This window comes from Mercenaria mercenaria, chromosome 11 (assembly GCF_021730395.1).
Source record: "Mercenaria mercenaria strain notata chromosome 11, MADL_Memer_1, whole genome shotgun sequence".
NCBI classification, from domain to species: domain Eukaryota; kingdom Metazoa; phylum Mollusca; class Bivalvia; order Venerida; family Veneridae; genus Mercenaria; species Mercenaria mercenaria.
Genome location: NC_069371.1, coordinates 53403110 through 53430641, shown reverse-complemented (window position 1 = coordinate 53430641; position 27532 = coordinate 53403110). Strand labels below are relative to the sequence as shown.

At 34.4% G+C, this 27532-nt stretch overlaps 2 protein-coding genes across 3 annotated transcripts in view; one reads left to right on the top strand and one right to left on the bottom strand.

Annotated features, from left to right (window-relative positions):
• The window catches only part of LOC123531842 (sepiapterin reductase-like), a 34395-nt gene extending 7995 nt beyond the window's left edge, over positions 1-26400 (bottom strand). Inside the window, exon 1 of one of the 2 annotated variants that reach the window (XM_045313117.2) lies at positions 26206-26400. The gene's annotated coding sequence lies outside the window, so the exon portion shown is untranslated. Of the gene's footprint in view, positions 1-16417; positions 16482-26205 lie in introns of those variants that run through there. The other variant, XM_045313118.2, reaches the window with a different exon arrangement.
• Positions 16666-27532, top strand: part of LOC123530993 (serine-rich adhesin for platelets-like) — a 57422-nt gene continuing 46555 nt past the window's right edge. The window contains exon 1 of the mRNA XM_053517471.1: positions 16666-16804. The gene's annotated coding sequence lies outside the window, so the exon portion shown is untranslated. The remainder of the gene's footprint in view (positions 16805-27532) is intronic.

Here is a 27532-nt window from a genome sequence, read left to right as displayed (position 1 = left end):
TTCAAAGTCCAAAAGGGGGCATAATTTGCCCAAAATACATGCCAGAGTTATGGGACTTGATCCAGTGAGGTTAGTAATTGATCTAGAAAAAGAAAAAATAAGTTTCAAATCTATATGCCTTTTAGTAATAGCTGTATGTACTTGCACGCAAAACTTTAACCAGAATTTGCTAAGTCCAAAAGGGGACATAATTTGGCCAAAATGAAGGTCAGAGTTATGGGACTTGCTGCTATCAACTAGTTTTATAACCACGAAGATACATGTGAAGTTTCAAATCAATATCTGCATAAGTTTTGGAGATAATAACTTGCATGTAAAACTTTAACCAAAATTTTCTAAGTCTAAAAGGGGGCATAATTTGCTCAAAAAACATGTCAGAGTTATGGGACTTGACCCAGTGAGGTTGGTAATTGATCTAGAAAAAGAAAAAATAAGTTTCAAATCTATATGCCTTTTAGAAATAGCTGTATGTACTTGCACGCAAAACTTTAACTAGAATTTTCTAAGTCCAAAAGGGGGCATAATTTGGCCAAAATGAAGGTCAGAGTTATGGGACTTGCTGCTATCAACTAGATTTATAACCCCGAAGACACATGTGAAGTTTCAAATCAATATCTGCATTAGTTTTGGAGATAGTAACTTGCATGTAAAACTTTAACCAAAATTTTCTAAGTCTAAAAGGGGGCATAATTTGCTCAAAATACATGTCAGAGTTATGGGTCTTGACCCAGAGAGGTTGGTAATTGACCTAGAAAAAGAAAAAATAAGTTTCTAATCTATATGCCTTTTAGAAATAGCTGTATGTACTTGCACGCAAAACTTTAACCAGAATTTTCTAAGTCCAAAAGGGGGCATAATTTGGCCAAAATCAAAGTCAGAGTTATGGGACTTGCTGCTATCAACTAGTTTTATAACCCCGAAGACACATGTGAAGTTTCAAATCAATATCTGCATTAGTTTTGGAGATAGTAACTTGCATGTAAAACTTTAACCAAAATTTTCTAAGTCCAAAAGGGGGCATAATTTGCTCAAAATACATGTCAGAGTTATGGGACTTGACCCAGAGAGGTTGGTTATTGACCTAGAAAAAGAAAAAATAGGTTTCAAAGCTATATGCCTTTAATTGATGGCTGTATGTACTTGCATGCAAAAACTTAACCAAGGTGTGACGCCGACGCCAGGGTGAGTAGAATAGCTAGACTATTCTTCGAATAGTCCAGCTAAAAATCACAGTTTCAATAATTAGTTAAAACCTAGTCAAAGTGTCTCTGTATAAGAAAATTTTTGTGTTTGATTTTTCCAAGAATTTGCATTCATTCTCAATGTACACCTATTTCACAATGATTCTGCTTAGTTTCATTGCAAAATATTGAGAAAATCTAGAGAAATGACAATTTATTACAGGTCACCCCATTCCAAAAATACGCGAAATTTAGCCCTGTGCAAGTAATATTTCAATTTGTTTTACCTTTAAAAAATAAGTATTCGTGGAATTTTGATTCAAGATCCATTCAATCGTTACGATGTTTATCATTTTCATTCAGAAACATGCTAATTTCAATAATATTTAGACAACTGCAGTGCTAAAATGCAAGAAAAGACATTTACTAGGTCCTAAAACCGGCCAAAATAGAGCCACCTGGTCGAAAATTGGTTCTAAATTCCAAAAACAAGAAATTTAGGAGTTTTTAGCCATTTGTCACCAATTTACATCATAAAGAATAGATTAATGGCATTTTCATTGATTTTCGGGGAGTTTGGCAAAATACCATGTGTTGCCCCCTTATAGGCCGAACACCACTAAATCCAGCTGTTCTTTATTTCATATAAAATCCACTTACTTCATAACGGGTTTTCGACATTTTCTAGCATATCAGATTTTCAGAGACTTGTATTCATAAAGAACTATATCGCTACTTTAGAAAAACAAAAAGAAAAGGGGGGTGTTAACTTTTATATAAGAAAACTACAGTTTGTTAAATACATCCCGCTAAATTTACTACTTTTCGCTTCTTTCAATTTCTCTTTTCGAGACATTAAATTCTTACGCCGCCATTTTTGCCTAGCATGCAATAGGAACATGCCGATATCCATAGAATGCAAAGTGATACATACTGAAACGCGGTAGGGTAAAAGTAAACACGTTGCTGTTGAGAAAAGGCACTAGGAAAGGAAACAAGAGGGTCATGATGACCCTGGATCGCTCACCTGAGTAATATGAGCTACATGTTTCAAATGTCAAACTGATGATAAAATATTAAGAAAGTCAGGTCATATTCATGGTCAATGAAATTCAGTTTTACAATTTGTGTGCAAAACTGTGTATGTCATCAAAATTTCAAGGCTTCTTAAAAAACAAGAAGGTAGGTCAAGGTCAGAGTCAAGTGACATCATATTACTTGGGGTCATCAGGTAATTATTATTATTAAACAGTCTTGGAAAGAGGATCAGATGATTTTTTTAAGTATTTTTCCTATACAAGAGGGTCAAGATGACCCTGGATCGCTCACCTGAGTAATATGAGCTATATGTTTCAAATGTCAAACTGATGATTTTTAGAAATTTTTGGAAGATTTTCTGATGTACAATCAAGTAACCCCTGCGGGGGGCCAATTTTACCCCTGGGGTAATGATTTGAACAATGTTTGTAGAAGTCTACTAGGCAATGTTACATATCAAATATCTAAGATCTAGGCCTTCTGGTTTATTTTTAGCAAATTTATGAAGATTTCCCTATGTACAATCAAGTAACCCCTGGGGCTGGGTCAATTTGACCCTGGGGTCATGATTTGAACAAATTTTGTAGAAGTCTACTAGGCAATGCTACATGTCAAATATCTAAGCTCTAGGCCTTCTGGTTTATTTTTAGATTTTTTTTTAAGATTTTCCTATGTAAAATCAAGTGACCCCTGGGGCGAGGTCAATTTTGACCCCGGGGGTCATGATTTGAACAACTTTTGTAGAGGTCCACTAGGCAATGCTACATGTCAAATATCTAAGCTCTAGGCCTTCTGGTTTATTTTTTAAATTTTTTTTGAAGATTTTCCTATGTAAAATCAAGTGACCCCTGGGGCGGGGTCAATTTTGACCCTGGGGTCATGATTTGAATAATTTTAGTAGAGGTCCACTAGGCAATGCTACATGTCAAATATCCAAGCTTTAGGGCTTCTGGTTTTTGAGAAGATTTTTTAAGATTTTCCTATGTAAAATCAAGTGACCCCTGGGGCGGGGTCAATTTTGATCCCGGGGTCATGATTTGAACAAATTTGGTAGAGGTCTACTAGGCAATGCTTCACACCAAATATCTAAGCTCTAGGGCATCTGGTTTTTGAGAAGAAGATTTTTAAAGTTTTTCCTTTCGGTTGCCATGGCAACCAGAGTTCTGCATGGAATTCAATTCTTTGAAGAAGATTTTTAAAGCTTTTTCCTATATAAGTCTATATAAAACTTGGGACCCCCAGGGCTTTTCACCCAAGGGGTACAATTTGAACAAGTTTGGTTGAGGACCATAAGACAATGCTACAAACCAAATATCAAAGGTCTTAAGTGTTGTGGTTTCAGACAAGAAGATTTTTAAACTTTTTTGCCTATATAAGTCTATGTAAAACTTGGGACCCCCAGGGCGAGGCCACATTTGACCTTAGGGGAATAATTTGAACAATCCCGGCGGGGCCATATTTGACCCTACGGGGATCATTTGAACATTTTTGGTAGAGGACCTCTAAATGATGCTACACACCAGATATCAAAGCCCGAGGCCCTGTGGTTTTGGAGAAGAAGATTTTTTAAAGTTTTTCCTTTCGGCTGCCATGGCAACCAGAGTTCTGCATGGAATTAAATTCTTTGAGCAATTTTGAAAGGGGACCAACCAAGGATCATTCCTATGAAGTTTGGTGTAATTCTGCCCAGTGGTTTTCAAGAGGAAGATTTTTTTAGAAATTGTTGACGGACGGACGACGCACGACACACGACGGACATTGAGCGGTCACAAAAGCTCACCATGAGCCTTTGGCTCAGGTGAGCTAAAAGGATTAGCACTTTTATATTTGAACTACTTGTGACTAGACCTGCGGAGGCTTACATTTGATTTCGTAGTGATCAGCCTGAACAGAAGATGTAACATTTACGCATTCATCTTACAAAAGATGGAGAATAAACTAATCGGCAGATATACCAAACTGCTAGCTGCTAGTGTTTGTAAACACCAACCAGATGCATTATTATAGTTTCCTATAGCCCATTCCAATTGTCTCTGTCAAACAATTTAGACATTACTCTCTATTTAATTATAAATAAGGGATGTTGAATGAAAAGGGATTATGATAGATCCTGCAACACCATGAAGGGGATCTTGTAACCCAGTGTCTTTAAGGCTAGAGGGATGTTTGTTTTTTTTCAGTTTTTTTTTAAATTAGCTCAATAAGTTTTGTATCTATATATACAGGACCATGGTGAGTTGCTGGTCATTTAATCATGATGAGCGAAAGCTAACTTAAAGCTCTCAACAGCCTGTGTGCATGTAATGGTCTTAATTCATTACTCTGTTTAATAATAACCAGATGGATCACCAGACACCTAGAAACCTCTACTGGCCAGGCTAGGCATCCAGTTACTCACGGTGGGGAAACCACGTGACTAACTTGGATAACGTGCACGCAAAAGTGCTAAAAATAGGTCCGCTTCAGGTATGTTTTTTCACTATAACTTTTTTGATCCGCAATTGTTTTAAACGAGATAACGTGCATAAACCCCGCAATAAAAAGCTCTTTCAGCGCATATATGTAACTTGATGAAACTCCCTCCCGTTTTTACGTAATCCTTGCCCAACCGATTCGAAAGATGCAAAATATTTTGGTAACGAACACGTCTGTTCACAAGTTACGCACCTAGCACAGATTCTGCAGAGAATTTTCGCTGGAATTTAGGTTTAAAATAAAGCTTGTCATTGTCCAAAGTCCTGTACCAAATATTTAACATGACTATTCAGGAATATTAAAGATATCGTAAGACAAAGGGTGCGGTAACGTACACGTTGCGGGTTTTCAGGGGTGACGTAACACTCATTTTCCCCAGAGGGTAACGTACACGTCAAAGACTATTATCATGCATGTAGAACATTTTTGTCTTTAAATGACTGAACTGTAAACATTTTGATATTGTTAAAAAAGATGCAGATGCTGGGAATAGGCTGTTTTTCTTTCGGTAGGTTAGTATATACAGAAATGCTACAGTGAAAATGAGTAGCGTCGTCCTCATCCAAGCTTGGAAATAATTACACATTTACTGCTCTTGTATATCTATACATAAATAGGTAAAATGATAAAATTTTGAAATTATTTTGCTCTAAATCCATCATATGCGCAACTGACCATGTATCTTTGAGTGAAAAAGTTGACAGTTGCTTACGGGGATGGAAGCCTAGAACTTGTTCTTTCCAGTAACGATAGTTAGTTTAGTTGTCCGCACCATATGATTCTGACTTTTGAAAAAGGACGTAAATCAAAGACAAACAAAAAGAGTATTAAATACGCATATAGGTATCATTGTTGCACCGAGAGTAACAGCAGTAAAACTATTATCTATTATAGTACGGAGAATGAATATATTTGCCAGAGTGTGGAATGTCTTTTCGGAGAAAAAGTAATTTAAAGGCGCACAAGAAGAGACATAGTGGAGCGTGAACCTATCACTGTTGTGGGAAAAACTTTTTTGGACGACCCTTTGTCTAAAAATAACAACAGAAAAAACTTGTTACTTCTCTTTTTGACATGTTTATATTTGTATATCATGTCAAATAAAAGTCAGTATAATAGATTCTTATAGTCGCAGTGTAAATTTATTGTCCAAAAATTATTGCGCTTCAATATGAATAATAAGATCGCAACGTGTCGCCTGCTGGGGACAAATGCTAGAGTAGTACACATAAGAGAAAGAAGAATGACCTCTACTAATGTGCGAAGTATCAAGTCAATCCTTTATATTGTTTTTACTTGGATTCCAGACAAGTTTCTTATACATACAGGAGGTAATTAAAAATGGAGTCAGTAAGAGATTATGATTCCTTATCACTGCACTATCTTTCACTGACCTGTATTAATGTGCAAAGTAGCAAATCAATCCTTCATAGTTTTTGGCTTGGGCTTCAGTCAAGCTTCTTGCTTTTCCTTTTCATGCATAAAGGGAGGTGATTCAAAAATGGGGTCAGCTGAAGTAAAGGTTCTTTGACACTGCACTTTGCTTCACTGACCTCTATCAATGTATCAAGTATCAAGACAATCCTTTATATGGTTTTGACATTGGCTCCAGACAAGTTTTTTCATAGATAAAGGGAGGTTATTCAAAAATAAGGTGAGTTAGAGTTATGGTTCTTTGACACTGTACTTCCTTTCATTGAACCTCTATTTATTTATGTGCAAAGTATCAAATCAATCCTTTATATAATTTCGACTTGGGCTTCAGACAAGCTTTCTATATAATGATAAGGGGAGGTTATTTAAAAATGTGACCATCACACTGCACTCTTCTGCCAATGTGTAAAGTATCGAGTCAATTCTTCAAATAGTTTTTGACTTGGGCTCTGGACAAGTCTTTTTTATAAGGATAAGGGGAGATAATTGAAAAATGGGACCACCTAGAGTTATGGTTCTTTGATACTGCACATCCTCTCACTGTGTTCGATCATTGTGTGAAGTAACAAATTAGCACCTTTATTACTTCTTGAATTATGCTCCGGACAAGAAGCTTGACGGACACCAGCCGGTCGCCAGACGGACAGACAACGGAAAAGTGATCCCTATATGTCGCAGCTTCTTTGTAGTAGGCGACACAAAAACTGTCTAAGTCAACTGTACTTGTTTTAAAAAAAAACTCAGATTTTTTGCGACATTTTCTAACTTTTTTTTTGCGATCCAATATAGCTTAGTTTAGTTTAATAGTTAATTATAATCTCGTTAATGCTTATACCTGTACAATAAATTATATAATAATGAAATCATTATCAAAATGTATAAGGTATTTGATTTTGTGAATGAACAACCTAAACTTAACCAAGGCTGTTACTTTAAAGCTTTGGATGTAATTAACGCATTTATAGATCTATATTATCAGAATATGTCAGCATTTATAATTTAATCTACCATGGAATGGCTATAGTCCTTAGATATGCAAAATTTGGGTCAATACTGATATGTTGTTTCAGTAAGGAGGTCTAAATGAATAACTAGCTGACCAACAAAATGTCACTAACCTACAGAAAGAATAACATATTACTCCCGCACGATAATTTAAACGACAACGTGTTTATATTATCGGTTGATTGTTATGGTCCCATGCATGATAGACTCAAAAATTTGTCAATGATACTAATAAGGTGCATGCTGTCATATTAAACAAAAAGATTTTCTGTATTCTAACGTTTTAATGAAGAAGAATCATGGTTATCAAACATGCTATCGTTCGAGTTATCGTTCAGAATTTATACTAATTCCAGCATCTTTTTAACAATATAAAAAATGTTTCAACGGGTCATCAAGAAGATTTGAACATATGGATTTGATGAAACATTGCTGACAGACAGAACTACATGGTTTATTCCCAGAAACCTAATTAACTTTTGATATTTGGAAAAAAAAGTTAACAATTAAAATGGCAACTGCTAACAATGTCTACTTGTCAAAATAACATACACGTTTAGACCATAAAATTCCAACTGCTATTCATTTTCACTGTAGCATCTCTGTATATACTAACCTACCGAAAGAAAAACAGCCTATTCCCAGCATCTGCATCTTTTTTAACAATATCAAAATGTTTACAGTTCAGTCATTTAAAGACAAAGATGTTCTACATGCATGATAAATAGTCTTTGACGTGTACGTTACCCTCTGGGGAAAAATGACGTGTACGTCACCTCCTGAAAAACCGCAACGTGTACGTTACCGCACCCTTTGTCTTACGATATCTTTAATATTCCTGAATAGTCATGTTAAGGACTATGCTATTTCGACAATGCAAAATTCGTATGTAAAACTGAGATTGTCGTAACAACGCGAGAAATGCACGGGGATCAAAAAGAAACTAATAATTATAAGAAAATGTATCTCCGAATAAATTATAAAGTATCAATGACACTCAAAAACATGTCCCAACAGTGCACTAGAAGAAAATGCATAGAAATTTCGGGTTAAGTATTTGGTACCGTAAGTCTCTCATATATATACATATATATATTCTCAATCAAGGATATGTCATGTAAATGAGCTGAGCGTTAGCTTCTAAGAAAACGCCGTTAAACTATGTTATACGAATCACACGTGCACCGCTCTTTTACAAAACTGTGTTCGCCATGTTTTCTTCAGTGAACGAAATAAAAGGAGTATTTTACCTTAGATTTCCTTATTGTAGAGTACGATTGACTTTCTAATCTAAATAAAACATCACTTTTTATAACATCCCACTGTCCGATCTTTCTGATCACTTAACGATCACTCACCAATACAAAATAAAACCAACGTGTCATCAAAATTATCACTTTAAAAACACGGCTTCATGGACATCACGGCCTACTAACATTAAATTTGTAATCATGCGCCAACCAAACAAATGATGAAAATCGGTACTTTTTTTAAAGACATGTTTTATTTCCTGTAATTTTCTGATATTCTAACCTTCAAACAACCGAATTGTATGCACAGAAATAACGAAACATTATGCAATATAGCTTTTAGTATAAATTTTGGATCTATCTTTTTCCAGCCCAACAACAGACATGTATATGTCACAAACCCGGTCTGTCCTCGAAATCAGTGTCAAAGGTTACTAGAACATAAATACAATAAATAAACAACCGCTTACTATGTTCTTGTAAGTCCTGTAAGATGAAACGGCTCGTGTTTATACATTCATATATATTCCGTATCGGAACATTGACAATCACAAGTCGATCCTTACCACGAACATGAAAACACGTTACTTTTATGCCTTTGTTTACATTTCAAAAGTAACTATTCACATATACGTTCAAGAACGTAAATTTCGTGCTTTCCGACCCACATGGTGTGTAAACTTCTGTATTTAAAAGTATGGTGTATTCGGCAAACCATTTGTAACTTCCGACGTGGTAAATGTCATTGTCAGTTATGTTTACGAATTTAATTGAATATTTATGTTTTATACTTGCAAAATAAAAACTTGATGGTCATGGTCGCTGGCTTCGAATTCCTCGCCCATCACCGACGTGGGGTCAAAAACCCACTTGAGGTGTGAAACTTTTCACGTAAGGAAGCCATCCAACTGAGGTTAGTGTCTCGATCTAGGTACTAGTCTGAGCCTCAAAAAATGCCTGGAGGGACCCCTGGAGCCTTTCACCACCAACAAAACCTGGGAAAAGTTCATTGTGTCGTTTCGGTGTTACTCACAATCAAAGAAAATAAACATTGCTCCCGTTTTTGTTTGTTTGTTCTATATAAATGAATATGCAAAAAGGGTTTGTCTGTTTCAGTCTAACGTCAAAATATAATATTACAATTATATATCAACAGTGAACGCCACATGCATTATTTGTTCACGAGGGGTTATGCTTTAATCTTACAGGTAAAACAAATATATTCCTATTGTATAAAGGGTTAAGGTAAATATATATGTATATATGTGTGTACTCGTGGTATTAAATGTTAAGTGTAAAAAGTATATATTCACAGTTCAAATCATCCATGCTAAATAATACGTAAGATATGTTTGCTTTCTCACTGTCTAACATGTTCGAAATGATTTATTCGATTTTTATCATAGAGTTCTAGTTTATTTTTCACCTTAAATTAAAGCAAACGTGTTCAATATAATTTTAAACAAACTCTGAAGTTTAGTAGGTTGTAGCATTCTCTAGTCAATGGTATTTTTATTACCTTCTGTAGTCAGTCATTATCTATTGTAAAAAAAACTCTTTTTAACCAAAGTGGAAAAATTCAGGTACTTGAAAATGCAGCTTTCTAAAGTTAGAATTCTCGATGTCATTTGTCAGACATACCTTGTAAATAAATAATATTATTACAAAATTAATACTGCTATTTCTTTTGTTGCACTTTGCGGACTTATGATAAAGTTATTTATCTGCATCTGTTCACAACGAAGCACTGACCCTGAGGACTATGTATGGGAAAATATGAGTGAAGTAAGTGTTGACTGAAAAAGGGCAACATTTATTTTGCCGAACAATACCTTAACAAATATATATTTTCACATATCTGGGCGAAAAATACCGCCATTGCAAAACAATACATTAGAAAAATATATATATTTTCACATGTCTGGGCAGAAAATACCGCCGAAAAATACCTTAACCAATTTATATTTTCACATATCTGGGCGAAACATACCGTCCTTAACAAATAGATTGTTCTCATATCTGAATGGATTACAGTCCAATACCATAACAAAATATATATATTCACATATTAGGGCGGATATAACCGCCGAAAGCATATCAAGAAATGTAGATGAATTTGCATATTAAGAGAAATCTCTCAAAATTAGAAAATTGGTCACTTGAAAGAGGAGGCGGAATGGCATGTGGTGGTAAGATAAAACCAGAAATTAGCCAAAATAAAATTAAAGAAAGAAGCGTGCTATTCACTCTTGAATGCTGACGAAGAAGGAAGATGGCCGTTTCACGATTGGTTCAACGGTATAAAAAGGAATTCATTGATTGGCTTTACCGTAGTATATAAATTAACATATTTCAGAATAGGACCGATTTGCTCCAAATGTACAACAATGACATAAATAATTTTATCTACCTATAAAATTCATATATATATATGCAGATACAATTCCATGTAAATGAGCACTACGTAAGCGCTCAGGCCCCCTCTCGCACACCATACCTATAGTTCGGACTTCTTAAATGGTAAAGGCATGTGCACAAAAATGACAAATTTTGCCAACACCTGGTAAATTGTAATGTGTTTTTTTTAGAAAAGTAATAAACGGAAATAGAAAAATAGCTCTCAGCTCATTTACACGGATAGTTTAGCTTTATTATGTATGTTATAGTTTTTCGCAGTTATGCGCGATGACATAGAATACTTACCCACCCCGAAAATTGTGGACACGAACATACTGATAACTTTTCCCACTTTACTTTTTAAATTAAAGTAAGAGTTCAGCACTTCATGGTTTTGATGTATTGTCACATTGGAATAAGTTTGTTTTACAGTAACTTCGAAATTAATCAGAAATAATATTATGTACCCCACCCACCTAATTCATAATTTCAAAATAGCATAGGCCTTAAATATTTGGTACAGGACTTTGGACAATGACAAGCTTTATTTTAAACCTAAATTCCAGCGAAAATTCTCTGCAGAATCTGTGCTAGGTGCGTAACTTGTGAACAGACGTGTTCGTTACCAAAATATTTTGCATCTTTCGAATCGGTTGGGCAAGGATTACGTAAAAACGGGAGGGAGTTTCATCAAGTTACATATATGCGCTGAAAGAGCTTTTTATTGCGGGGTTTATGCACGTTATCTCGTTTAAAACAATTGCGGATCAAAAAAGTTATAGTGAAAAAACATACCTGAAGCGGGCCTATTTTTAGCACTTTTGCGTGCACGTTATCCAAGTTAGTCACGTGGTTTCCCCACCGTGTTACTGGACTGCTACACAATTTCAACTACAGATGGATGTCTTGTTGAAGATTGGTAAGCTATGACTGGATGAAAATCTAGAAATTATATTAGTGTTTGAATTTAATTTGAAACAAATAACAATTTACTTTATCGGTATCACTTTGTTTGGTCAGGAATGTAAATCAAAGCCTTGAGATGTCTGGTGGGAACAGGTTTTGGTAGATTTATCTTTTGTTTTATGACAACTATAGTGTACCTCTATTCTGACATTCATTAGCAGAGAATACCTGAATTTACATTTTGTCTGTCATGTTAACTGTACAAAATGTAACTTTAGACAGCACACTTGACTTTTCTCAGTGCTTGACTCTGAATAAGAACTTTTCAAGTAAAAGGGGCATAAATCTGTCAAAATTCTAGTTATGGTGGTTCTTTCTTATGGTGTAGCCTTTGATAGTAAATAACTATTTTAAATTTCAAGTCAATAGCTTTGATAGTAACAGAGATATTGGACGTTTTATAAAACTTTAATCAAAAATTCTAAGTTAACAAGAGCTGTCCGTAAGACAGCGCGTTCGACTTTTCTCAGTGCTTGACTCTGACTAAATAAATTCCAAGTTAAAAAGGGACATAATTCTGTCAAAATTCAAATCAGAGTTATGGGAATTGTGTCTCCTGGTGTAGATTTTGATAGTAAATAACTATTTTGAGTTTCAAGTCAAAAGCTTTAATAGTAACTGAGATATTTGACTTTATCAAACATTTCAACAAAAAATTCAAAGTTAAAAAGGGGCATAATTCTGTCAAAATTCAAATCAGAGTTATGGGAATTGTGTCTCCTAGTATAGACTTTGATAGTAAATACCTATTTTGAGTTTGAAGTCAAAAGCTTTAATAGTAACAGAGATATTTGACTTTATCAAAAATTTTAACAAAAAATTTTAAGTTAAAACTGGGCCTAGTTCTGTCAGATTCAATCAGAGTTATGGGGATTGTTTCTCCTGGTGTTGACTTTGATGGTAAGTAAGTATTTTAAGTTTCAAGTCAATAGCTTTAATAGTAACAGATATATTTGACTTTATCAAAAACTTTAACCAAAAATTCCAAGTTAAAAAGGGGCATAATTCTGTCAAATTTCAAATCAGAGTTATGGGAATTGTGTCTCCTAGTATAGACTTTGATAGTAAATACCTATTTTGAGTTTGAAGTCAAAAGCTTTAATAGTAACAGAGATATTTGACTTTATCAAAAATTTTAACAAAAAATTTTAAGTTAAAACTAGGCCTAGTTCTGTCAGATTCAATCAGAGTTATGGGGATTGTTTCTCCTGGTGTTGACTTTGATGGTAAGTAAGTATTTTAAGTTTCAAGTCAATAGCTTTAATAGTAACAGATATATTTGACTTTATCAAAAACTTTAACCAAAAATTCCAAGTTAAAAAGGGGCATTATTCTGTTAAAATTCAAATCAGAGTTATGGGAATTGTGTCTCCTAGTATAGACTTTGATAGTAAATACCTATTTTGAGCTTGAAGTCAAAGGCTTTAATAGTAACAGAGATATTTGACATTATCAAAAATTTTAACAAAAAATTCGAAGTTAAAACTGGGCCTAGTTCTGTCAGATTCAATCAGAGTTATGGGGATTGTTTCTCCTGGTGTAGACTTTGATGGTAAATAACATTTTAAGTTTAAAGTCAAAAGCTTTGATAGTAACAGAGATATTTGACTTTATCAAGAACTTTAACCAAAAATTCTAAGTTAAAAAGGGGCATAATTCTGTCAAAATTTAAATCAGAGTTATGGGGATTGTTTCTCAAGGTGTAGACTTTGATAGTAAATACCTATTTTAAGTTGCAAATCTAAAGCGTTGGTAGTAACAGAGATATTTGACTTTATCAAAAACTTTAACCAAAAAAGAAGTTAAAAAGGGGCATAAATCTGTCAAAATTCCAACCTCCTATCAGTGTCTAGCACGAGGCTGCTTACAGGTTCTCTTTTACCAGGAGGGGAAGGGGCCCAGGCCAGTGATTTGGGAAAAAAAAAGTTTGGTATTTGGGCAAAGGGGAACAAAAAACCTAATGTAAAGTAAATTTTTGGGGAAAACTGCATGATTTAAAAGAAATTTTCTGAGGGGAAGGGGCCTATAAACGGCCCCTATTCTGAAGAAGAAAAACCCAGAGGCATCAACTGAACTGCCTATCAGTTTCTAGCCCAAGGCATCAGATGAACCTCCTATCAGTTTCTAACCCAGGGCATTAACTGAACCTCCTATCAGTTTCTAGCCAGCGGCATCAACCAAACTTCCTATCAATTTCTAGCCTGAGGCATCAACTGAACTTCCTATCAGTTTCTAGCCCGAGGCATCAACTAAACCTACTATCAATTTCTGGCCTCATTAAAATGCATGAATCCGTCAAACATCCTCGTCGCCATTGTAGTATAATACCACAAACTCTATCGAGGATCAAACCCCGGACCTCGTGAGCTGTAAGGCTGACCGCATCACTAAAGTGTTAACCAAACAGCAAGGCTGTTGGAATTGGCCTTATATACCTACAACCTCTACAAGTAAAGCTAAAAAATATTTTCAAACAAAACTGGCTAATAAGTAGTAACAGAGCAATTGTTTAAGCTAACTCTTTCCCCCCACCCCCTCCCAAAGAAGATGACGAGTTGACTACAGGAGGAGTTAGCTGAGCAGTAGAATTTTGTAGTTTGTTACCTTAAGAAGTTAGTAGTCTGTAATCTTACAAAATAGTAGTCTGTAACCTTAGAATTAAGTAGTCTGTGACTTTAAGAATTTAGTTGTCTCTAACCTTCTGAATGTAGTAGTATGTAACCTAAAAAATTAGTAGTTTGTTACCTTAAGAATTTAGCATTCTGTAACCTTAAAAAATTAGTAACTCTAACTTTAAGAATTTAACAGTCTCTAACCTTAAGAATTTAGTAGTATGTCACCTTTAAAAATTAGTAGTCTGTAACCTTAAGAATTTAGTAGTCTATAACTTTTAACACATAGTAGTTTGTAACCTATAGAATTTAGTAGTCTGTAACCTTAAAAATTAGTAGTTTATAACCTTAGAATTTAGTAGTGTGTAACCTTCAGAATTAACTTGTCTGTAACCTTAAGAATTTTGTACTGTGTAACCTAAGAATTTAGTAGTCTGTGACTAAGATTTTAGTAGTCTCTAACCTTAAGAATTTGTAGTCTGTGACTCTAAGAATTTAGTAGTCTGTGACCTTAAAATTTAGTAGTATCAAACCTTATAAATTAGTAGTCTGTAACCATAAGAAGTTAGTAGTATGTAATCTTAAGAATTTAGTAGTATTGAACCTTTAAAAAATTAGTAGCCTTCAACCTTAAGAATTTAGTAGTGTATAAACTTAAAAATAATAGGGTGTAACCTTAGAATTTAGTAGTGTTTAACCACAGAATTTAGTAGTGTGTAACCTTAGGATTTAGTAGTCTGTAACCTTAAAATTTAATAGTGCAGTCTGTAACCTTAGAATTTAATAGTTTGTAACAGTAGAATTTAATAGTGTTGAACCTTAGAATTTAGCAGTAGGTAACTTTAGGCATAAACACACTAAATAGAAAAATGGCGCGAAAAAAAATGGTAGTCAGATAATGGCGGATACAAATAGTCCTCAATTGTTTTGCTCTGTAGAGCCATTTTCCTTAGTTTCTTTGCATTTTTTTTTTGCTAAAATCACATGACAGATCTATGCTTGATATGTAGGTAGCATTTTCATAATGAAATAATAACATGAGAATTTTTTTCTTGGAAACTTAGATCATACACCACTTGTATAATTTGGGGTCTCATTTTTTAGCTGATTTTGCAGTTTGTTTTTGACTGAAATTATTTTTCTTGCATCAAACATGACCCCATCTTTTCTTTTGATTTTTATTTAGCACTGACAATATTCTTCAATAAAATGTAGGTAACAGTCATTTAAAATGGGTCCTGATGTGTGCTGTGGCCATTGGAAATAGGTCAATTTTATATAGAATAAAGAACAACAACTATTTAGTGTGTTATAACCTTTAAGAATTTAGTAGTGTGTAACCTAAAAAAATAGTAGTATGTAATAGCACTCTGTAACCTGCGAATTTAGTAGTCTGTGACAGACATCAGTTGTTTATTTGGGTTGTTTATTCGTTTTTTATTGGTGGCTGCTGCCACCAGTGTTAAAACGTACACTTAGCTTGAGAAATCTTGTCAGTTTTTAAGACCATCATTGTATTTCTAATTAAAACTTTCAGTTATCCAGGGATAAGGATTTATTGTTCTCTCTTTTCTTACTACGAGTCTTAAAAAGTTAATAATTATTATTTACTATATTATTTTTTTATTACTATTTAAAGGCTTTGTATTTATTTTTATATTTTATTTCAGTTAATTGTCTTATATTTTCAGTATTTTTCTTTTATTATTTTAACCAACCTTATTATTTTAAGTTAACCATTTCCAATATAACTCCGTTAAAACTCACCAATTTTCAAACTCATCGATAGGCCTATCAAAGAAAAAATGCCTCATAAAATTTGGAGGGACAACATTACCAAAAGGAGGACGAATTGACCAAAAGGGGGACGAGTTGACCAACTTTTATCAGGAGGGGGACGAAATGACCAAATTTGGGGGACGAATTGACTGGCGGACGAGTTGACTGGGGGCGAATTAACTTGATACCCTTTGTACAATAACTGCCAATCATAAGATCAATTTTGTAAAATTAGAAGACACCAAAAGTCGAAATTTATCCATTAAAGCAGATGAAATACCTGACTGACAGAAAACTGACTGTCGTTGTTGAATATACTCTCTCGGGCTTAATCTCAGTTATCTCCCTTAACAAGGCCTATTATATTAGTTTCCGTAATATTTCGAAAATTTCCGTGAGCCCATTGTAGGTGTTGACGGAAGAACCCGAATGCATATCGGATAAATATCGTAGATTTACGGACAGTAGACTGTGCAACAAAGTAACTTCAGTTTGGGGTGATCAAAAGTAAAAATTATGTAAACCAGTCGAGCACTTGCTGTCAATTACAAAATGTCGCGAATTTTAAAAACAAATCCTTTGTTTTCTTTTCGAAAAACTTTTATCTGACACATAAATCCCTTATTTTTTCCATGGTTTCTAATAATCAACCAAAGTAAATCATCAGGTATAGTACAAGTTTCGATTTTCTTGGTGAAAAAAGCTTCGAAAAATGAAAAGTACTCGAGTACAAGTAAAATTGTAGATATAAAATACTGAATATTCTGTCTACAAACTAAAAACACTATTAACAGTTCCGGGCAACAATTTTATTGGTACTTGTTTTTGTCTTACAGATAATCCTTTAAATTATTTAGACATTTTTTCTGTCTGTTAAGTTACAGACTGGAAAGAATGAAATTCTTTTAAATGAGAAGTGTACTGGTTTCAGACCAGTTTCGGATAAAAAATGAGGGTTTTCATTATATTTGTTTTTAAATACAAATTGTTTACAAAAATAATCTACAAATCGTTAGACCCTAGTCTTTACTCTTTGCAAGGATGTAAACAATACCGGCCTTATCTGCACATGCGTCAAAAAACAGGGGCTCCGAAAGGGCAATCTAATTAACGTTAATTGGTTTATCTACAGTACCAGTTTCCGACTATGGTTTTGTAAGCAGCTTTAAAATTATTATGACTGAAAATCTTTTATAATTTTGATTTTAAATTATGTAATTAACCTTTACTACTTTTTCCCATAAATCGTCCAGGGTGTGGCTATCTTCCGTTCCGTTAGGCCATACGGTACCATACAGCACCTGTATAATCATATTATGCAACACTTCAGACAAGCACCTTTCACATTGTGTATTTGTCTAGCTTGTAGACAGAAGTTTATTTGATTACTGTATACATTGTACTCTCGGTATATAGGAGTTTTATATCGACTCTAAGTCCTTAAGCTGTGTTAATATATATTTAAAAAAAAAGTAAAAAGAAAAGAAAAAAATTAAGTGTTGACTGGGATTCGAACCCACGACCTCTCACACCTTGTTACTAAATACCCATGTGATGCAAAACCAGTACAATTTCCTTAATACTTTATCCAATTGTAAAGCAGGGTTTCCACTGGCCCTAATTTTTTTGGCAGTGGCTAGGTAGCCGGTTCCGGCTACCTAGACCAAAAGTCTACGTAGCCGGTTCCGGCTACCTAGACTAAAGGTCTAGGTAGCCGGTTCTATTATATATGTACATATCATATATGAACACAGAAGTCAAGGTAGCCGGCTTTAATAAACTATGTTATAAAGGATCATTATATAAGTTAAATAAATTACAATTTTGTGACTTATTATTTACTAAAAAATATTACCGTTATCGATTCCATATTATATCGGCCCATATTTGTTTATTGAATCAGTCGTCAAAAGTTAGGGATGGGCGAATATTAGAGACAAATCACCAGCAAACATTCAAAATCTTGATGTAATATTTATTTTTGAACATACCGGTGACTATAAGAAAGTAATGATGTGATAGTCGTACAAAAATAGGTAACGGCCGTACTAGATCGGTACTATAACCGGCCAAGCTAAACTCAGAAAATACATGATTTAAATTTAATTTATTCTGTCATGATATAGTATCAAGTATTTTTGTTCGTGATTCTGTCATTTTCAAGCAAATTTAAACAACACCCTATTGTTTTAAATCAAAGCGCCTTGAATCTAATAATGATTAAATTTCCCTTGAGGGACCCCTGTCTCGAAATGTCAGACTAGTGACGTGACGTAATTACGAAAAGCGCGCGCCTTTGCATTAGCACATGTTTACCTGGGTCAATACACATTACAATGTATATATGATATGTCGGCATGTGTGTTAGTTTCAGTTAAAGCAGCCATGAAAGGTTATGTTCATAAAAATAATCATCCTTTCGGAACTATACTGACATGCATATTTGAACTCGAAAACGAATACAGTGATAGTGCTATTGTTCGTGCAAGGAGTGGGCATTGAAATACCGTGTTCATATAAAATATATGGAATTATAGACAAGAAAAGTGATATACCATCTTACATCAGAAGGGAAATAAGAAAACTCGCTGTTTAACCAGTAAAAGGTAGGATTATTTTCTAAGATTCATGGGATGGGCGCTTATTAGATAACATCCTATTTTTGATTTTTTTCGAAAAAAAGGCCGTTTTTTGTACAAAAAGTCGGGACTGGGCGTTTATTAGAGCATGGGCTATAAATAGAATTATTACGGTATGTGATTTACCTGTTTATTTCGCCGTATTTACACACTCATATGATATCGGCCCATATTATGTTATGTTTATCATTAAATGATCAAAGTGTCGTTATCGTCGTCGGCGTGTTTAAATGGCATGTTTATTAATTAAAAGTAAACTTTTTAATAAAATTTTGTAGTTTGTTGTAAATTGAAAAAAATAAATATTAAAAATTGATAGATGATTTCAATTGCCGGCGATCCTTTAGAATTTAGTCTTTTGATATGTACATGTAATTATACATTTCACATTTATCACGCTACCTTAGAATAAATGTTCAAACAAACAATTAGAACCAATCAAGATTATTGACTTATAGACAAACCGGCGAAGAAATTAATAAGTAATAAGTTAATTAATTAAAGACGCACATAGAGGTGGGAAAGAGATGATTACTTAAAATTTTCACTTAAAAAAGGCATAGGAAATGATCAAACGCCATTATGTTCAGTAGAGCCGCATCATTTTATGTACGATGATACTCTTTGTTTTATCTTTTCTTAACTGTTTGTTTTGTTTTCTTTAAAGATTTAATCACTGTATCTTGAATATGTATTGAGTACATTCTAACATAACAAAATTTCCGCCGATATGATATAAGTGCGTAAATACGGCAAATTAACAGGTATTTAACACAAATAATAAACAATAAATCACAAGAAATGTATTTTATTTAACTAATATAATGATCCTTATAATCCTTTATAGATACAGTTTATTAAAGCCGGCTACCTTTACTTACATGTTTCATATACGATATGTATATAGAGCCGGCTACCTAGACCTTTAGTCTTGGTAGCCGGAACCGGCTACGTAGACTTTTGGTCTAGGTAGCCGGAACCGGCTACCTAGCCACTGCCAATTTTTTTTCCGCCACAAAATGTCAACAACACATAGGGGGAGGGAGCATCCAGGGGGGTGTATTCTCCAACACACTGTGCATGTTGCAACAGTTTGTCATTTTTATAGTGTTTTTTTTTTCATTATTTGATTGTAAAACTGTCATTGGGGGTGGGGGGAGTAAGGGGGCTCTCCCCTTGGAAAATTTTGAAATACAGGCATGAATTGGTGGCCTCTGGTGCATTTTTAGGTCCAAAATTTTGAGGTAATGGAGAGGTTAGTACCCTTTTGATGAGGGGTGGGGGGTCAGGGGGCTTTAACCCTGGGGAATTTTGAAATACAGGAACGAAATTGTGGCCTCTGGTGCATTTTTAGGTCCAAAATTTTGAGAAAATATTATTATTATTCCTTTAAGTTTACAAAAATAGTAGGGTACTTCTCAGCAAAAATTAAAAATACATTTAATCCGAAATTGGGGTCGCGAAAATTAGACAAACGAAAAAAAGGCAATCAAGACTAGCATTATTTAATCAATGAAAATTTATAACGTATTTTCTATGACAAGTGTTAATTTTTAGTGTTCAAAATTCGCGGTAGTCCGACAGCCTGTGGCTACCAAATTTCAGCTCGGACTACCGATTTTCCGCAGATACAAGCCCGACCAGGCTACCGAACTTTCCAAATTTGATTTAAAAAAAGCATGTTAATTGAACGAGTAGGGCATCGTGATTTCATAATATTATGATCTCCATTAATAAAAGCTTATTGTTCAAGAATGCATCACGCATAGTCCAGACTGAGGAATTATTGAGGTGGAGCTTAAATTATGCTATCAGTGAGTGTACATACATGTGTGTGTATTCGGCACTCATTTTGACATCTTGCAAATTGTCAGCAGTCCGAGTAGCAGTAATTGTCGAGTGCGGATCCTGAATAATCGGGCGATAGAGGTTAGAGGTTAGATTTTGTTTGGCAATGAGTGTCATGTCCAATGATTTTGGACTCTGGCGATGCTGATCTGGATTGGACTAATCAGAGTTAAAATTGTTCAAAAACATGGCAAACATGTATGTCTTTTTCATTCCTTCAAACATGCATACCGTATAACCCCGTATTAACGCCCCCCCTCTAATTAACGCCCCCCATGTTTTTTTTGGGAAAATAAAAAAATCTTACCTTCAAAAATTGGTCCTAGATCCAACACAATAATATCCAGATAATAACAATTCCATAACAATACAAATGAATTTCAAAAAAAAAACCCACATTTTATTAACACAAACTTTTAAACATGTCAACAGCCATGGCACAAATAAATCTACTGTGTGTAAGTACTGAATATGCTACGTGCAGGTAAATCCACATAAACATCTGGGTTCATAAACGCTACAGTATTGATCGAATTTAACTCGGATCACGTCACTCAGCGCGCGACTTTACACAGATTCCCAGTACGATGACGTATCGGGTTAATATGTCAGTGCATGAATTGGGATGAATGGGGGGGTGTTTATACGAGTTACTGACATTGTTTGGATCAAATTTTTTGTAAAATGCATCGCCCCCGGGGGCGTTTAAACGGGGTTATACGGTAGATGTCTGTGAAACAAAATGTTATACGGTGGAAAAATTAAGTATTTCAAGTATTTTATGGTGTTAAAGTTCGGGCTAGTGAAATTTGTGTCGGGCTTGGAAAATTTCCTATCTGGTAGCCCAAACGGGCAAGTGGATTCAAATCTGAATTTCGTACACTGTTTTTACCATTGATTTCTGCTTGTTTATCGCAGTTTTTCATTGGAATTTGCCAAAATCAATCTACAATCATGATTAAAAAATTATTGGAAATTATCGCGGATGTCCCGTCAGTCGTTCATTCCGAAGTTTTGTTACAAAATATAACTTTGAAATGGCTACTTTGATACTACTTTCGTGATTCTGCTGGTTAAAACATTCCCGCGAAATTTTAACTGATGTGCGTTTTTCATTTAACTCCTGTCATTGCCTTTTACGTCAGTCCGTGAAACGTTATTTTCATTTCTTTGACGATATATCAGTAATTACTTCAATCAACGATGACATGTAAAGGCGGAGCTAAATAATTTTGCCGATAAAATACGTCAAGCGTTCTACATCCAAAGCTGTCATTGGTTTATTGCATGTTTAAATTAAAGTCAAAGATCGACAGACACGTGGCAGCGTTATGTAATGTATGTCGAATCGCTAATCCCTCGGTTGGTGACACGCTGTGTATTGTGTTTTATGAACGGAAACGGCCGCGGGTAATATTGATTTTTAGGCTAGAAAGAGAGTACTTTAGACAAAGAAATACACATCTAAAAAAAATACATTTACGGCAAAATATTTTTCCGCCACTTTTTTATTTTTTTCGCCATTGGCGTATTTGGCGAATTGCAGCTTAAACCCTGTAAAGGGAGAGTAATTCTACAACGGAGTGCAAATCATAAGCTCAGGATTTACCTCCCTGGAATTGGATAAACATGGGTTTGTCTTCCGCGCATGCGTGTCATGAGGAATCCCTCAGATGTAAACAAAACAGAAAGTTGATTGCTAAATAAAGAAGGTAGAATTTCTCTGTAAACACTTGCCATTGATGAACGACATTTCGCTCGATGCTTGCTTGTGAAACAGCGTTCCAAAACATATAGTACTCCCTTTATGCAGGGTTACATGAAAGGAGAAATTATGAGAATTCGGATACTGGAACTGTTCGGATACAGTCTGATACCAGTATTTGGTTGTAGGTAAAGATAAGGAAGTGTTAGGCTGTCTGGTAACTAGTCAAAATAATTTGATGTTCAGATTGTTTTATATTTGTGGCTGGGCAATTTAAACGTCGATACTTTGAAGGACCAAAATAATGAAGGATAAATCACAGTACACGGTTGTGTAAAGTTATTAGTATTTAGTAGTTTGGAAGTGTCTAGCTGTCCGGTAACCAGACGCCTAGCCAGCGTTCTAGCGGTCCAGTTACCAGATAGCTAGCAAATCCTCAGGGCATTTTCTAGCCATCCGGTAATTTCTAATGAATAAGTAATGATACCTGTTATTTACTAAAGGTATCGATACTTATCTGCAAATAAATTTTGTGTGAATTCATACATACTAAAGATTTACTTTCAGTCGTCTCAAATAAATCACTGTATTACTCAGCTGATAAAACAAAAGTTTGCCGAAATCAATAATGGCCAGATCGCCGTGATGTTGCTTATTAAAATCTGTTTATCAGGTGGCGGGCAAAACAATGTTATTATGGGATCGGAATTTTTAAATTTTAACAACTTTTTCACATAAATTAAACAGGTTTGAAATACTTACAATTTTCATATTTTAGTTAATGAATAACTGTTTTAAATGACATTTAATTTTAGTATCGGCAGTGTGATGTTCAAAACTTGTAGAAAAACAGGAGTTAAGCGTTCATTATCAATCCATTTCATTTCGAAATGATAGTCAAAATTAATTAAGAACTGCTTGTTTTATATTATTAATTAAAAGCTTTCCATTCATCAAAAATTTTTTTTTTTTTATAAATTTGTGTTTTAAGAATTAAGTTTAGGCCGTTAGAAAAACATTGCTTTTTACAAAATAACATGGATGTTCGGCGATCAATGTTTTATCATTTCTAACAATAGAATATCAACGGATTTGTATACAAACACGATCTCATTCGTTTTATTGACTGAACATCGGTAATCTATTCGAGACGTATTCACACAATATTTTGTTTACAGATAAGTATTGATGTCTTAAGTAAATAGCAGTTAAAAATATATGAAAATCATTACTGATTCATTAAAAAATCAATTTTTAGGGGATTTTCTAGCCCGGTTACCGGACGGCTAGAACGCAGGCTAGCGTCCGGTTACCGGATGGCTAGACACTTCCATTTGGTTTTATTGCTTGCGCATATTGGCGTACTGTACACGGTAAACGTTAATCATGTACATTACATACATAGGTTTAAATAACCAGAAAATTTGTAATTTTGGATATTATTTGATAATTTTTACATCAATCAAAGAGGAATTGAATCCCCTTTTGATACATGTAAATTTTATTTGAATTTATGGCCAATTCGTGAAATAATCGGCATTTAAACCTATATAGTTTTAACTGTTTTTTACTTAAGATATCAGTACTTATCTGTAAACAAAATATTTTGTGAAATAATGTATATTTTTCATCGATAAAACAAATGAGATCGTGTTTGTATACAAATCTGTTGATATTCTAGTTTTAGAAATGATAAAACATTGATCGCCGAACATCCATGTTATTTTGTAAATAGAGATGTTTTTCTGACAGCCTAACTTTAATTGTTAAAACACAAATTTATAAATATTTTTTTTATAAATGGAAAGCTTATAAAACAAGCTATTCATGAATTAATTTTGACTGAGGATTTTCTAGCCGTCCGGTAACTGGATGGCTAGACACTTCCAATATATAAGGCCACTTCCAACACCTTACTGTTTGGTTAACCCTTTAGCAACGTGGTTAGAGTGTCCGTGTACAGATCACGAGGTTTGGATTTCAGTCCTCGGTAGAAACTTTGGTAGTTTTCTACAATGGCGACAATGATTTTGGCAGACTCCTGCATTTGGATGAGGCTAGAAACTGGTGGGAGGTTCAGTTGATGCCTTGGGCTACATCGCAACTGATATTTATGAGGTATATAAGGCCACCTCTAACAATATTGCTGTTGGGTTAACCCTTTAGGTTAAAGTGTCCACCTGCAGTACAGATCAGGAGGTCCAGGGTTTGATCCAAGGTAGAGACTTGGGTATTTTTGTACAGAATTTGCAACTGTTGAAAATTAGGTAGTAGAATGACTTGATACTAATGCAGATGTAACCTGTGACCATTCCATATCTTCAGACATCACCTGACCTCAGTTTGACCTTGAACTTGACTTTGTTTTGGACTTAGGTTGTTTTGTATTGACAAGGATTCCACAAGGGGGCATCAAGCATTTATTGAACGCAGCTTCTTGTTTCCTTCTATAAAGGGGGCCCATAATCATAAATGCATTATTTTCTCAAATAATACAGGAAAAAAATATAACAATATTTTTGTTGCATTTACGGTAATTTATTGTTACATTTCGCAAGTTTTGACGTCTTCCCACTATGTTTGGCACTGTTTGATGTGATTCCATTGCGAAATGGAACAATTTCTTTTAATCAAAACAAATTTATCACTGTATACAGCCTTCTTACATGGGATGGTTAAGTCCTGATAAAGGATTTGATCACTTATCAAACAAGTGCGCAAAACGGCGGCTTACAGTTTACCAAAAACAAGATTTATAATATTGTTAACAGGCAGAAAATGCTTGTTTCTTTCAGTTTTATGAACAGAGAAGGATTTTGTTGGTCGGAAGTGTGATCTTTATCAAATACTGACTGTAGCATTATTATAAGGGTCTCTCCCAAATTTGTTTAAATGAGCGAAAAGTAGAAAAATCTGTAAACAATTTCTTCTCATGGACCACTTGATAGAACATCATCAAACTTTAATAGCCTGTGGGATCATTATAAGGTCCTCTCCCAAATTTCCTCTTGGTCTACGAAAAAGAAAAGTTCTTTAATGACATCTACTCATGAACCACTTGATAGATCTTCAAACTTGGTCTGTAGCGTCATTATAAGGTTCTCTCTCAAATGTTTAGCTCAGCTGAACTTTGTGAGCTGCTAGTATAGACAGTTGTCTTTCATCCATTGTCCTGTGTCCACAGATTTTCTGATTTAAAAGCATCTTTTTCTCTGAAACCATTTTGTGGCAGTTGATGAAACTTGGCCTGGATGTTCCTTGGATGGACCTCTATCAAATTGTTATAAAAAGTTCCATCCAGCTTCAAAAATCTCTAAAACTGCAAGGCCCTGAGCTTAGATAATTGGTATGTAGCAATTCAAGCATTGTTAAAGTGGAAATATGCACATATTTCTAGTATAAAACCAGATGGAATAGATGTGTGTGTAAAAAGAGTGGAAGCAATTATAATATAGCTTTTATCCCAATATACCAAACTCATCCTGTTACCAGTACGAAATAATAAGTTTCCAAATGTGACTTCTTATTTTGACTGGGACAGTCTTTTTAAGAAAAGTCAAACTGCATGCAGGAGTTGCTTCCCTTCAACTTCAGAAATCTCTACCTATAGGCTTTATTTCTAAAGCATCAACTTCAAATACTTATGCGGCATTATCGTTAATTTAACACATTTAAATGCACAGCAACTGAAAATTACCTTTATAAAACATTCACCAAAAACACACTATGTGCAGTAAGATGTGCATAATGCCACTTTAAGTGGTCTGTTACCAAATTTATTCAAATCATAATGTTATTACTATAATGCTGGGGTGGAGCATTCCACCCTGCCCTTTTTAACTACCACCACATTGCCCATAAAATGTGCCCTCTTACCTTTGATCTTCTGCTAAATCCCTGTCCAGTACTGTCAAAATGCCTCGCAGATTTTCTGATCAGCAAATTACATCACAGCGTTTGTACACAGGTCACAGATACTGGTGACGTGTTCAAGTCAGTTGATTAAGATCAGATCCTGTGTACTGTCAAATAGGTGCCTGAAGAGCAGCCAAATGTTTACTTCTAATACAGACTGCAAAGCATGTGAAAAGTGCACTGTCAAATTGTTTTATACAGGCTTTAATACATTTAGTTTGATATTAAAAAAAAACCAAGACCATTGTTTAATGTGTATCAATGCTATCTGATCATGAGCTTATATAGAATACTGATATTTAGCTTGTAGCATGTTGTAATGATCCTATGCCCAACCCTGCATTTAACTGGTTTTACATGGACCTATATAGAAAACCTTGTCTTTTAAATAATAAAACTGTAATGCCCTGAGCTGAGATAGTTTGCATTTAGCATTTTGCATGAAACAAGCATTAATTGTTATCCCTAATCAGGAATAGTTGCAGAGCACTTAGAGGTCAAAGATAAAATATCTAAAATTCTTGTAGACTATATAAACTCATAGTAAGCATCAGTTGTTAACCACAACGCTTGCAGAATGGCACAGAGTTACTAGGTCCAAGGTCAAGGTCACAAAACAAACAAGTAACAGATAATCTTTTCGAGCTTTTCCAGAATTATATGTATATATCTATGCCTTCTCATAAGGATTCTTTTGCATTACTGTATTTTACTTCTCAAAGCATTATTGATTTGCGAGAGATTGAATTGCAAGTTGAGATGAAATTGCAGAATATTAAGTTGTTTGTTAGATGATCTATATTTAGATCATGTGCTTTGTTCCATGAATGGTATCTTCTCAGATTCTTTTGATACATGTATAAAATTAAATGTCTTATTGCTTCTAAAAAAAGATACTCAGAGCTTAGGAGGGAATAAGCTAAGATGATAAAAGTGGATGAAAACAATTTATCAACTCAGTAGGCAGATTACATAAAATTTAATGTACAACTTTCAAATTCAAGTACGAAAAACACTGCTCGGCAATATTTGAACTTTTCAAAAAGTTGAGCTTTTGCTCTTTTTCATTAGTGTCGGCATCACAAAAGATTTGCATGTAACCAGGTTTCTCTGAAACTACTAGGACTATTGCTTTCATACATCACACATATAATCAGCATCCTGAGGTTAACTTACAGAGTATGTTACTCTAGTTTTTTGTGTCAAAATTTTATTCCTTTTAAAGTTAGAAATTTGAGTTAAAGTTTTTCAAGTAAGCAGATTTCTCAAAAACTAGTAGGCCAAATGC